Source organism: Podarcis erhardii, assembly GCF_964252035.2.
Source record: "Podarcis erhardii genome assembly, chromosome: 5".
NCBI classification, from domain to species: Eukaryota; Metazoa; Chordata; class Lepidosauria; order Squamata; family Lacertidae; genus Podarcis; species Podarcis erhardii.
Genome location: NC_138509.1, coordinates 91,411,895 through 91,425,297, shown reverse-complemented (window position 1 = coordinate 91,425,297; position 13,403 = coordinate 91,411,895). Strand labels below are relative to the sequence as shown.

General features: G+C 45.8%; 1 protein-coding gene across 7 annotated transcripts in view; it reads right to left on the bottom strand.

The window, feature by feature from the left end:
- LOC309342306 (uncharacterized protein) overlaps window positions 1–13,403 on the bottom strand; it is a 477,018-nt gene that overhangs the window by 363,669 nt on the left and 99,946 nt on the right. The gene's annotated exons all lie outside the window — the stretch shown is intronic.

Below are 13,403 nucleotides of genomic sequence, written 5' to 3'. Positions count from 1 at the left end.
ATAAAAACGTCCTAGTGTGGAGAAGCCTATGTTCCATTGCTTCTCCTGCGCTTGCAGGGCCCAGTCACAGTCAATACATTTTGGTGCTCCAAGGAAAGATTCCAAAGGCACTGAAAACACAAATTAATTAAAATGTTACTACTCTTTAAAGGCATCCAAATTTACCATTTGGGGCGTACTGTGCTTTTCCATCTATAAGACGCCCCCTTGTATAAGACACCCCTCCCCATTTTGGGGGACTAAATTTTAAGAAAATAAGGGGAGATGGCCCAAAGTTGTTGAGCCTCTCCCCCCACATAGCGGAGGGCAAGAAACACTCCCTAGATTGTTTCCCACACGCAGCGGCATCAGGTGAATTTGCACTCCCTCCAGCCATCCAGTTTGCAGGAGTGCAACCTCCCCCGATGCCGCTGTGCACAGGAAATGATCCAGTGAGTGCTTCCCGTGCGCAGCGACATTGAGTGAATTTGCGCTCCCATCAGGCAGCGTGCAGCTTCTCCCCACCATGCAGTGGCAGGCAGGAAAACCACACCCGCCCCCCAGATCGCTCCCTGCTCCCTGCGGCATCAGGGGAAGCTGCACTCCCACCAGCCGAATGGCTGATGGCATGCCGCTCCCCCCCCCCGCCATGCCACTATCCATATTGGATGACCCGTTTTTTTACATGATTTTTGAGTCAAAAAACCTCGTCCAACACACAGAAAAATACGGTACTTTAATGTGATATTAGACTTGTGACAAACCTTATCTATATAAGGTGCAATCCTCTTGATGTCATGCATGAAATAAAATGAGTCACTGAAAGAATACCCTATTGGCACACTAGTGCCAAACCCACCAAGCTAAGTAGAGCCTTGGCAGTACCTGTAATTGTACAGTACCTTAACATGCAGAAATTAAGCCAGTGAAGCTTTTCCTATTATTTGTTTTCATTTAACTAATTTATGTCCCAGATTTCCTTACAAAAGATAACGATAACTTAAAAAGCAAAAATTGAAATAAAATATCACTGTAACAAAAAACAATGGCAACAGATAAAACAGCAAAAAGAAAATTCCCTCCGAACAGAAAAATGTGCAGCAGCAACACGACTCATCGATACTTCCGTATGCCCCATGATTTCAAGACATGGGTCCGAGAGGCTTTTCTTTTGTCCCACCACTTTCCCCAGGCAAACCCATGGTTTACTGCTGAATCAGAACAAACACCAATTGGATTTTCTATAGACTGAAGTTGGTTCTGATTCAGCAGTAAACAGGGAAAGTGGCAAGACAAAATAGAAACCTCAGACCCATGCTTAGAAATAACAGCACTAATGAAAGAAATAATAGGACAAACAGAAGTGTGAATGAGCCCAAACAGTAGTAATCTATTGTTCTGATACACCAGCCTTCCTCCTGCCATAGCCAAGAACAGCTAACAACCTTAAAACAAAATACAAATATCATAGACCAATAGTTAAATTCATAAGCAGAATAACAACCTTTAAAGGACAACACAAAGGGCAATAAACCATTCCCAATAAAAAGAGCTCCTAACTACCAAAATGTATTTTAACTACAGTGGTACCTTGGGTTACAGACGCTTCAGGTTACATACACTTCAGGATACAAACTCCGCTAACCCAGAAATAGTGCTTCAGGTTAAGAACTTTGCTTCAGGATGAGAACAGAAATTGTGCTCCGGCGGCACAGCAGCAGTAGGAGGCCCCATTAGCTAAAGTGGTGCTTCAGGTTAAGAACAGTTTCAGGTTAAGAACGGACCTCCAGAACAAATTAAGTACTTAACCCGAGGTACCACTGTACCAACATTTTAAGTTGAATACAACGTGGGTGAGAACCAAAAAGAGGGCCTTCCATATCTCTTTTACCACCAAGAAAGCTCTGCCTAATGCCATTGCCTCATGATAGCACCAGAAGTAGGGCCTGCCTCAAAGCTTGGGCCAGAAGGTATTGGGGGACACAATCCTTCAAGTACTTGTAGACCTTGTACACTAGTACCAACACTGTTCAGGAATGGTCCCAGCTGGCAAACCTGCTGCAACTGGGCATAAACACTCCTCAGCACCGAAGTCATCTGGAACTCCAACAACAGCTTCAGATCAAGTATGCCAAAGCTGCATATATTTTCCTTCAAGGGGGACTGATACCCCATCCAGAACAGGTCATCTCCATAATTCCTGGACCAATAATTTTCTATCCATACTGCCTACTGATGATGCTACATTCCAAATCCCCAGATGACACCTCCCAGCAGTTTCATATAGATAAAAAATAGCATGGTGGACAAGCTTTCAATAGCATAAATGAGACTGAGTAGAATTCCTCCAATGATATTCTCTGGTAGTGGTAATGTAGGTAGGACATCTACCGGTAGTTGACCACAGTAACATGGTGTCCCTAGTCACTACATTACAGAGCCATGACAGGATGAAACAGTGGACAATGCTATCAAATGCTGCTGTAGGGTTGAGCAGGAGCAACAGAATAGCACTCCCCTGTCTTTTTTTCATTAAAGATTATCAACCAGGGTGACCAAGGCTATTGAAGTGCAGTTTCCACATGAATGTCTAATATCTTCACCCACCAAGCTAAGTAGAGCCTTGGCATGCTAATGTTACAGAGAAATGTGCATCAGTGCAGTTTAAATGTGATGTCAAGGACATTTGGTCCCACATACATGTGGTTAACTCTATCTTGTCTCATGGTAGGACCATCCTAGATTATAATTCATATCCATCCTCACACCTTATCAGCAGAGCCTGTGTCTAGAGTGGAGTTCCAGCACCATCTGAAATGAGGCAAGGCAGAGTTGGGAGCTCCTTTGCAGTGTGCAGGAGAGAAGCCAGTGCAACCCCTGAGATACTCAGCCCCCAGTTGCTGAGCCACTGGCAGGTCAAGGGTTCTGGGAGAGTCACTCAGCCGCAGAGAGGAGAGCAGTCAGATCAAGGACAACATGTTCTAAAGTTGGCACCCCATCATACTGATGGGCACTCTAGTAGTAATACAATACAATAAAATAAAAAAATCAAATGCAAAGCCAAGTAAGCATAATCTTATTCAAGTATTTAATTTCTACTGCTAAAAATGGGCAAGAATCCAAAATCACATTTATTTGCCTTTTCCAAAATATCCTAAAATATGATACTGAGGGAAGGATGGGGAAGAGGAGCTTTGCTTTTCTATTTTCCTGCAGATCAAATGCATCCGCATAATATCACAGAGCCTGCCAATGCATCCTTAGATTCAAAAGAGAAATGACACGTTCTTTCAAAATAATTTATTTAGAAAATGATCTTATTTTACACTCTTGAAATACTCACTTGATGTATACACTCTTAAAACATGGGGAAAAAAACCTTTGAAAGAATTGGTTTATGCTTATATAGTTCATAGGATAAATGAAAAGATGTAATTTAGTACCATTTTCTGTTATGTCATCAAAACCTTCCTGGAGTAGAAAATGCTCAGGGGTGGCATGTCAGCTGTCAAATACTAAGACCACTGCATAAGGTAAAGGTAAAGGGACCCCTGCCCGTACGGGCCAGTCTTGCCAGACTCTAGGGTTGTGCGCCCATCTCACTCTATAGGCCGGGAGCCAGCGCTGTCCACAGACACTTCCGGGTCACGTGGCCAGCGTGACAAGCTGCATCTGGCGAGCCAGCACAGCACACGGAACGCCATTTACCTTCCCGCTAGAAAGCGGTTCCTATTTATCTACTTGCACCTGGGGGTGCTTTCGAACTGCTAGGTTGGCAGGCGCTTGGGACCGAACGACGGGAGCGCACCCCGCCGCGGGGATTCGAACCGCCGACCATGCGATCGGCAAGTCCTAGGCGCTGAGGTTTTACCCACAGCGCCACCCGTGTCCATATTAACTATCAAATGCTGCATTAGGTCTCTCGTCACCTCTGCTATTTTTATAGAAAAAGAGGTGCCAGAACACACCCTTGTTCTCTTATAATGGCAACAGCGCCCACCTGAAAGGTGCCGGAACTGAGCTCTGGTGAGTTCCGGCTGAAAAAAAACCTCTGGTTAATGGCTATTGAACATCCATGTCAAATATTGAAGCCCAAAGTCAAACATGATTAATGCTGTGCATCACATTTTGAATTTTGGCATAATATTGAATGAAAACTGCTGCCAGAGCCTTCTAGAAGGTAAATTTCACTGCTCAGTTTGTTTTTGTTTCTGAAAGGAAAAGCACATACTTTCATCATCCATCGAGCCCAGCAGGTTACATCCACCAGTGGGGATGAGAGAGATGAACTATCTTTCAAGCATTCCAGGATCAGAACAAACAACTATAACACTGGGACTGAATATTTCAGAATCTGACTCTTAATTTTGAACATATTTAAATTACATTTTTGGCATTTTATTCTGAGTGATACTTTTAAAAAACACTCATCTGAACTGTCAGTAATTACTTTTATGTACTGAATACACTTTCATACCAAATTCTCCCCTCCCAAAATCCCTGCATCCAAAATATCAAAAATGGTCAATGGGGTGTGTGTTCTTAAATCAGGATAATATTACTTTGAGTTCTACTAACACTGGTTGAACTGTGGCATGCCAACTCACAACTGAGAGAACACCATTTTGGAACAGATGTGCTGTCATGTCAGAAACAGAGTACCATGCGGTGAATGAACTGATCCTAAGATCCTGTCATATGACTATTCTAGTTCACTGGTATAAATAGAGATGCAAGAACATAAAAGCCAATCTTGACTCCCACAAATTCACTACGGGCTGCTGCTACACAGTCTCCATTCAGTCTCATTGGGACCTGTACAGAGAAGCTGCAACTCTAAATTGAGATGTTTGTTTTTTGAAGCGTGAATTCTAGCAAAAGAATTTATACACTTTCGAATTAAACTTTCATTTATACATTACTGCAGGTGCCTCCCATAAAATTTATAGCAATGAATGCCTTAAAAAAAAAAGTTATCTGGTATCCTATTTTGTAAACGAGTAAAAAAAAAGTCCCATTTTCTCAATCTTTTAACAATAACTTTATCATTATTGTGCCATTCACCAAGCACATTTGGGAGGAGGCTCTAAACGAATGAATGATTTCCCCCTCTCCGTCCTCGTGAGCAAACTGAAGTCATGCTGCAGGAGACTGTGACTAATCCAGTATATCAACATTTTATTCACTCTTTACATGAATATTTAAGCAGCAGACATTTCCCCCCCTCCATGCTGAAGACTAAATAGAAAAGCTCTTATCTGCAATAGTAAAAGCTGCTGTTTCTCTCTCCTCCCACTCTTCTCCCAGAGAGGTTTTAAGAGACTGCACAGATAGTTACACACACATACTCAAATGAGAGGGCACAGCATATACATGTAATTGGTTGCTTTTTCTTTGCCTCTGCAATCTGTAAAAAATGTGAAAATGGTTCTTGTTTCAGACTAGCCATTAAAAGACAGTAGTTGCCCCATACTGTGAATTGGGGAGCGGGAGGTGACAGAGAAGTGAAGAAAATAGCCAGAACTGACTGATATCTGATAAACAGTAACAGGAGTCAGTTTATTGCACCAATCGTTAAATAATGGTGTTGATTATAAGGCTGCTAACTACAGATGCTGTAATTGTCTGTCATATATCTTAGTCATTTGTGACAGGAGCACAATGAAAGAGAGCATCTGCTTGGGGGCAAATGACTTTTGATAAATATCAGCTCTGCTAAAATGTACTTGGATGTGTCTCAATATTTTGGAGAGCCATTCAGGGTGCTTCTACAAATGTGAAGTTATTATTGGTTTGTATTGGTTTTGCCACTTCTCCCCCACCCTTTTTTTTAAAGAGACAGTGTCAGAACGAGAGCAGGAGAGTGTATGTATCTCAAGACTGAATAATTTCTCAGCTCTTTATCTGATCTACTCATTCTTCTTAAATGCATGTTTGAGAAAAAGAAAAGAACAATAGCTGCCCTTCCCCCACTTCCAGAAGATGGCTGTGGCACCTGGAACAACCAATATCCCAATTTTACGACTAAAAATGTTACATACAGTCGTACCTTGATTTTCGAACAGCTTAGTTCTTGAACATTTTGGCTCCCGAATGCTGCAAACCCAGAAGTGACTGTTTCAGTTTGTGAACTATTTTTGGAAGCAGAACGTCCAACAGGGCTTCCACGGCTTCCAATTGGCTGTAGGAGCTTCCTGCAGCCAATCAGAAGCCGTGCTTTGGTCTCCAATTTGGAAGTAATTTGAAGTAAGAGCCAAGGTTAGATTATTTCACTATGAGAATCAAGTAGAATTCCAAGATGCAAAGCCCTGGTTTACAAAGGGGTATTCACTTTCCTACATGTTGCAAGAACCCAACGATATAGGCAACTTACTCCCTCTCACATATTGCAGACTTCTGAACAATAAATAGAAAAACAGTTATGTTTCTTCGACACTATGCTTACTTATGAATACTTACTGACACTATGCTTACCCATAGAATGTACAAAATGCAGTTGAAACATGCAGATTCCCCATGGCCTGCTGGATATTATGTATATTGATCAGGAATTATACACAATTCCCTCTTCATGCCAAGACTGCATGGAGACGCGATGGCCTCATGGTTATCCCTGAAGCTGAGGGTGCTGAAACAATCACAGAGACAGCTAGAGTGCCGGTGGTAAAAAACTCATTCCAAATTTGACCAAACACGGGTTAGAACTCAGCATCAAGCCTAGCAAGTGGCAATAGCGACAGTGAAGATAACTTTCTTCACCATGTCTATTGCATCTGCAGAAAACTACTAGAAGACTCTTTCAGGTGGTTCATAGTCTCACAGAACCACCTTAACTATTGGGGACTGATGAGGACCCCAATCTATCCTGATTTATTTATTTATTCATTCATTCATTCATTCATTCATTCAGCCAGTGCATAGATGGTCACTCTATATGTTAAAGCTATTATTGTCATTGTCACTCAAAAGAAACTGGACCATTTCTGCCATGGTGTACCTTGCTTACTTGTGTGAACAAAGATGTCAGAAAGTGATCTCTTGCACCTCTATATAAGGAGCAGGCTAACAGATAATGAGCAGTGTCTCTTACCTAATGTTAACTACAAATATGTATGGGAGCTTGTTGTAGCAGCCATCCAAGACTGCAGTGGCCAGCATTTGAAAATGCAGCTGAATAAAGACATTTCTTAAGGAAGCTGGTGAGAGTTTGGTCAGGTAACTAGATATAAATTGTTCTATACTTACGAGTGGCAACCATGGATAAAATCTGGTGTTTCTTATTAGTTGCAGTTCCCTTGTGAATTCTGTCCAAAAAAACCAATCCCTTAGTTGTGCAGAGCTGGTTATAATTCAATTCCATATAACACAGAGCAGGAAAATGTTCAATAGGCATAGTAGCAATTTTTGTAACATACTTTAACTGAGCAAAGTCCGCTCTTGCCTTAATTGTTGGCCACCCAGATTCTGTACAAAGAAGAGCTGCTGGTATTCCTTATGGTAGAAAGTATAGCTTATGGGAAAAAATATTCTGCAGTTTCTTAAACTTTCATTGAGTGTAAACCAGAGCCCCAAATTTCAACACTATACAGCATTTGCGTTAGCACTTTGCTGCTAAGTATATTTAGGGCAGGTTCAATCAGCTGCCCTCCCTTATTGTAACAGAACTTCATCAATGCCCCAATGATTTACTTTCACTGCCTCCATATGACACTTCCAAAAGAGGGTTTCATTAAAGAGTACACCCAGGTATCTAAATGAGCGAGTTTGTTCTATAGCCTGCTGATCCAAACACCATCTATACTTAGGCCTCCACAACTCCCAAGTCATAATCTTAGTCTTAAGAGTAACTTATAGGTAGTCTTTCCTGTTTACATTATGTGCTGAACACCTCCAAGAGATTTTTGAGGCCCAGTCAGGGAAAAGAGAGGAGCACTAAATCATCTGCATACATCAAGAGGAGGAGTTTGCATTCACTAAATATGGCACCAAATCATTAATATAAAAGTTAAAGGTGGGAGCCAACCTTGCTTCACTACTCATGATGTTTTAAAGACATCAGTCAGACCACCATTTAAACCTACTCTGACCCTCATTTCTGAGTTGCTGTATAGTTCTTGGATCAATAGCAGAAGTCTGCAGTAGATGTTGGTAATGTGACATTTCTCCCACAGTGCATTTCAATTAATAGTCAAATGTAACAGAAAAATCAATAAAGGCTACATGAAGATTCTTCTTAATGTTCTTAGTATTTTTTTAATATGGTTTAATAATAATAATAATAATAATAAATTTTATTTATATCCCGCCCTCCCCAGCCGAAGCCGGGCTCAGGGCGGCTAACAACAATCAACAATCAAACCATCAAATATTCACACATTCTAAAAATATTACATTATAAAAATCAATTAAAATCAAATTAATGGCAACTAATTAAGCAAGATTCTAAGCAGGTTGCCAGAGGGGGGAGTCAGGCTGCGCCCTGACCAAAGGCCTGGTGGAACAACTCTGTCTTGCAGGCCCTGCGGAAGGATGTCAGGTCCCGCAGGGCCCTAGTCTCTTGTGACAGAGCGTTCCACCATATTGGAGCCGCAGCCGAGAAGGCCCTGGCTCTAGTTGAGGCCAGCCTAACCTCTCTGAGGCCTGGGACCTTGAGGATGTTATTATTTGCAGACCGTAGGTTTCTCTGTGGGGCATACCAGGAGAGGCGGTCCCGTAGGTACGAGGGTCCTAGGCCGTATAGGGCTTTAAAGGTTAAAACCAGCACCTTAAACCTGATCCTGTACTCCACCGGGAGCCAGTGCAGCTGGTATAGTACCGGTTGAATGTGATCTCGCAGCGAAGACCCCATAAGGAGTCTCGCCGCGGCATTCTGCACCCGCTGGAGTTTCTGGGTCAGTCTTAAGGGCAGCCCCACGTAGAGCGAGTTACAATAATCCAGTCTGGAGGTGACCGTCGCATGGATCACAGTGGCTAGGTCAGGGCGAGAGAGATAAGGGGCCAACTGCTTAGCTTGGCGGAGATGAAAAAATGCCGCCTTTGTTATAGCTGTAATCTGCGCCTCCATAGAGAGGGAGGTATCGAAGATTACACCCAAACTCTTAACGGACGGTGCTGGCACTAATTGCACCCCCGCAAGAGATGGGAGTTGCCCCCTCAATCCCATATCATCCCGCCCCAGCCAGAGGACCTCTGTCTTCGAAGGATTTAACTTCAACCGGCTCCCACGTAACCATCCAGCCACAGCTTCCAGGCATCTCGCCAGTGTATCGGGGGCCGAGTCAGGATGGCCATCCATCAACAGATAGAGTTGGGTGTCATCGGCATACTGATGGCAGCCCAGCCCAAAACTCCGGACAAGCTGGGCGAGGGGGCGCATAAAGATGTTAAAAAGCATCGGGGAGAGAATCGCACCCTGAGGCACTCCACACACCAAGGAGTGGCGCGATGACAATTCCCCCCCGAGCGCCACCCTCTGTCCCCGACCAGAGAGAAACGAGCGCAGCCATTGAAGGACTGTGCCCTGGATTCCCACGTCGGCAAGGCGGTGGTCCAGGAGTTCGTGATCGACCATGTCGAAGGCTGCTGACAGATCTAGAAGAATCAGCAGCCCCGACCCGCCTCGATCCAGCTGCCTACGGAGATCATCTGTTAGGGCGACCAGAGCCGTCTCGGTCCCATGACCAGCACGGAAGCCGGACTGGAATGGATCCAGAGCAGATGTTTCATCCAGAAACCTACCAAGCTGTTCAGCAACCGCTCTCTCAATCACCTTACCCAGGAATGGAAGATTCGAGACCGGGCGGTAATTGGATAGATCTAAGGGATCTAATGATGTTTTCTTTAAGAGCGGACGCACCACTGCCTCCTTCAGTTCCCCTGGGAATATCCCGGTGCCAAGGGACAAATTGATGATATCCCCCAGGGGGGCCCGCACCTCGTCTGGACACGCTCTAACCAGCCATGACGGGCACGGGTCAAGAGGACAGGTGGTGGGCTTTCCAGCTTGGAGGAGTCTGTCCACATCGGCTGGAGATATCCGGTCAAAATGGTCCAATACTGGACCCGAGGACAGTCGAGGGGCCTCCAGTTCCTTTATTGTATCCAAATTGGCAGGGAGGTCATGGCGGAGCAACAGGACCTTCTCCGCAAAAAAGCTCGCAAATGCCTCACAGCTGTGTGTCAGATTGTTATTTAAATTTGGCTGTCCATCAAGGGACGTTAAAGACCGAATTATACTAAATAATTGCGCCGGGCGAGAGCTAGCGGATGCAATGGAGGCCGAGAAGTAAGACTTCTTAGCGGCCTTCACAGCCATCTCATAGGTTTTCATAAAAACCCTATAAGATGTTCTTGAGGCTCCGTCACGGGCACCCCGCCATACTCGCTCTAGCCGTCTGAGGTCCCGCTTCATTTTCCGAAGCTCCTCGGTAAACCAGGGAGCCCGGTTTCTGCGGGGTCGCAGAGGGCGCTTAGGTGCGATCTCATCGATGGCTGCCAGGAGCTGGGTATTCCAGCCCTCAACAAGCTCAGTCAATGAGTCGCCAGGGAGAGCAAGGTCCCGCAAGGCTTGACGGAATCTATCAGGGTCCATCAGCCTCTGCGGGCGAGCCCAAATCGGCTCGCCACCTAAGCAGGGTGGGGGTGGAAAGTCAATCCTGGCTTTCAGAGCGTAGTGATCAGACCATGGCACCTTCATCGAAGGAGACATGATCACATCTATACCGGCACCAAAGATCAAATCCAGCGTGTGGCCTGCTTGATGTGTGGGGCCCGAAACAAACTGGGAGAGCCCTAGTGTCGCCATGGAAGACACCAGGTCCAGAGCCTGTGAGGAGGGAGCGGCATCAGCATGGAAGTTGAAGTCTCCCAATACCAATAGGTTAGGGAACTCCAAGGCCCAGCCGGCCACCGCCTCCAGCAGGCCTGACAGGGTGGCTGCTGGTGCGCTAGGTGGCCGGTACACCAGCCAGACAGCCAAGCTCTCCTCGGAGCCCCACACTAGGCCAACACATTCAATGCCGGGGATCGATGGCGATGGTAGAGCCCTGAAAGAACAATCTTCCCGGATTAATAATGCCACCCCTCCCCCCCGGCCCACAGTCCGTGACTGGTGGAGGACAGAGAAACCCGGGGGCGCCATCTCTCGTAAGGTAACAGTTACCCCTTCGCGCACCCAGGTCTCCGTCACACAAGCCAGGTCGACCCCCTGCGAGGTAAAGAAATCTCGCAGGGTGGCGGTTTTGTTGCCTATAGACCTGGCATTGCACAACACCAGTGAAGGAGGTAATCCTTGCTCACCCTACCCTCGTCTCTTGGGATGGGGCGCAGATTGGAAGGGGTACGAGCATATCCGTATCTCGATCCCCTTCGCTTATAACATCTGCCCCCACCGCCATACCTCCCTCGCCCCTCCACGGTAGCAATCCCACGCCTCATAGTAACCTCCCTTTACAAAATCGAAAAACAAAACAACCAAAAACAATTGTGCCCAAACAAAAACCAATCCCCACCCCACTCAATATCCCACCCCAAAACAGAACAAGATAGAACAAAACAAGAATACATAGATAAAAACCACCATTCATGGTGGTACAACAAAATAAGCAATAAAAACACGTTTAAAACACATTAAAATATATAAAACATCTTTAGCATTTGCTGCAGCAGCACCGTCCTTAAAACTATCAGGGAGGTGAGCCTGGGCCCCGCCCCCTAGGCCAGATGGAGTTGGCCTGAGGAGGGAGAGGCCTTACACTCCAAGCACTCACGATGCAGCAGCAGCAATGTCCCTGGCCTCAATGAGGCCTCTTAAAGCCGTGGCGAAGGTGAGCCTGGGCCCCGCCCCCTAGGCCAGATGGAGTTAGCCTAAGGAGGGAGAGGGAGAGGCCTTACACTCCAAGCACTCACGATGCAGCAGCAGCAATGTCCCTGGCCTCAATGAGGCCTCTTAAAGCCGTGGCGAAGGTGAGCCTGGGCCCCACCCCCTAGGCCAGATGGAGTTAGCCTAAGGAGGGAGAGGGAGAGGCCTTACACTCCAAGCACTCACGATGCAGCAGCAGCAATGTCCCTGGCCTCAATGAGGCCTCTTAAAGCCGTGGCGAAGGTGAGCCTGGGCCCCGCCCCCTAGGCCAGATGGAGTTAGCCTAAGGAGGGAGAGGGAGAGGCCTTACACTCCAAGCACTCACGATGCAGCAGCAGTGATGTCCCTGGCCTCAATGAGGCCTCTTAAAGCCGTGGCGAAGGTGAGCCTGGGCCCCGCCCCCTAGGCCAGATGGAGTTGGCCTGAGGAGGGAGAGGCCTTACACTCCAAGCACTCACGATGCAGCAGCAGCAATGTCCCTGGCCTCAATGAGGCCTCTTAAAGCCGTGGCGAAGGTGAGCCTGGGCCCCGCCCCCTAGGCCAGATGGAGTTAGCCTAAGGAGGGAGAGGGAGAGGCCTTACACTCCAAGCACTCACGATGCAGCAGCAGTGATGTCCCTGGCCTCAATGAGGCCTCTTAAAGCCGTGGCGAAGGTGAGCCTGGGCCCCGCCCCCTAGGCCAGATGGAGTTGGCCTGAGGAGGGAGAGGCCTTACACTCCAAGCACTCACGATGCAGCAGCAGTTTAGGGTAAAACACTGATCAATGGTACTGTGTCCTCCTCTGAACCCCATTTGTTCTTGATGAATAATGTTCCTTTGCAATGAGTCTAGTAATTTTTGAACGAGATATCATGCATATAGCAGTGAGATGTCTAACAAGCTAATTGGCTAATAGATTTGTGGGACATTCCTGTTCCTGTTCTTATAAATTGGGGAAATGATACTCATTTTCTTTCCAAAGGGCATTTGGTTGAGTTTATAGTAGTAAATAAGCCAGCCAAGATAGTCTGCCACTGTTCTATGCAGTCCTTACAGAGCTCAGATGGAAGCATATATACTACAAGCTTTATTTGATTTCAGGCAAAAAATAATGTCCTTTACCTCATACAGGAGATTGGTTGCCATTCAGAGAGGTTTGAGAAATCTTTACACACTACTGGTACATGTGATTGCCCAGATTAACCACCAAATATACTGGAGAAATACTTAACCCAATCAGAGGCAGGAACTGAGGCTTCCTGTGATTATCTTACTTCATTTAACCCCAGGCCACCAGTTCCCAGAATTTGTCTTCCCTCTGTTCCATTACTGCTACTCTCAATTCCTGCCACTGGGTTTCTGTATATTCAGCTTTCTTGTTTTTCAACAAACTCTACATTTGATCAAAATTTCCATGGATTCCTCTGATGGATTCTTATGAGAATCCCTCATTGTCAGCCAGAACTTTCTTAGCCGCTATGAATTGTCCACAGAATCATAGAGTTGGAGGGGATGCCAAGGGTCATCTAATCTAAAACCCTCTACAATACAGGACTCTCAACTAAAGCATCCATGACAGATGGC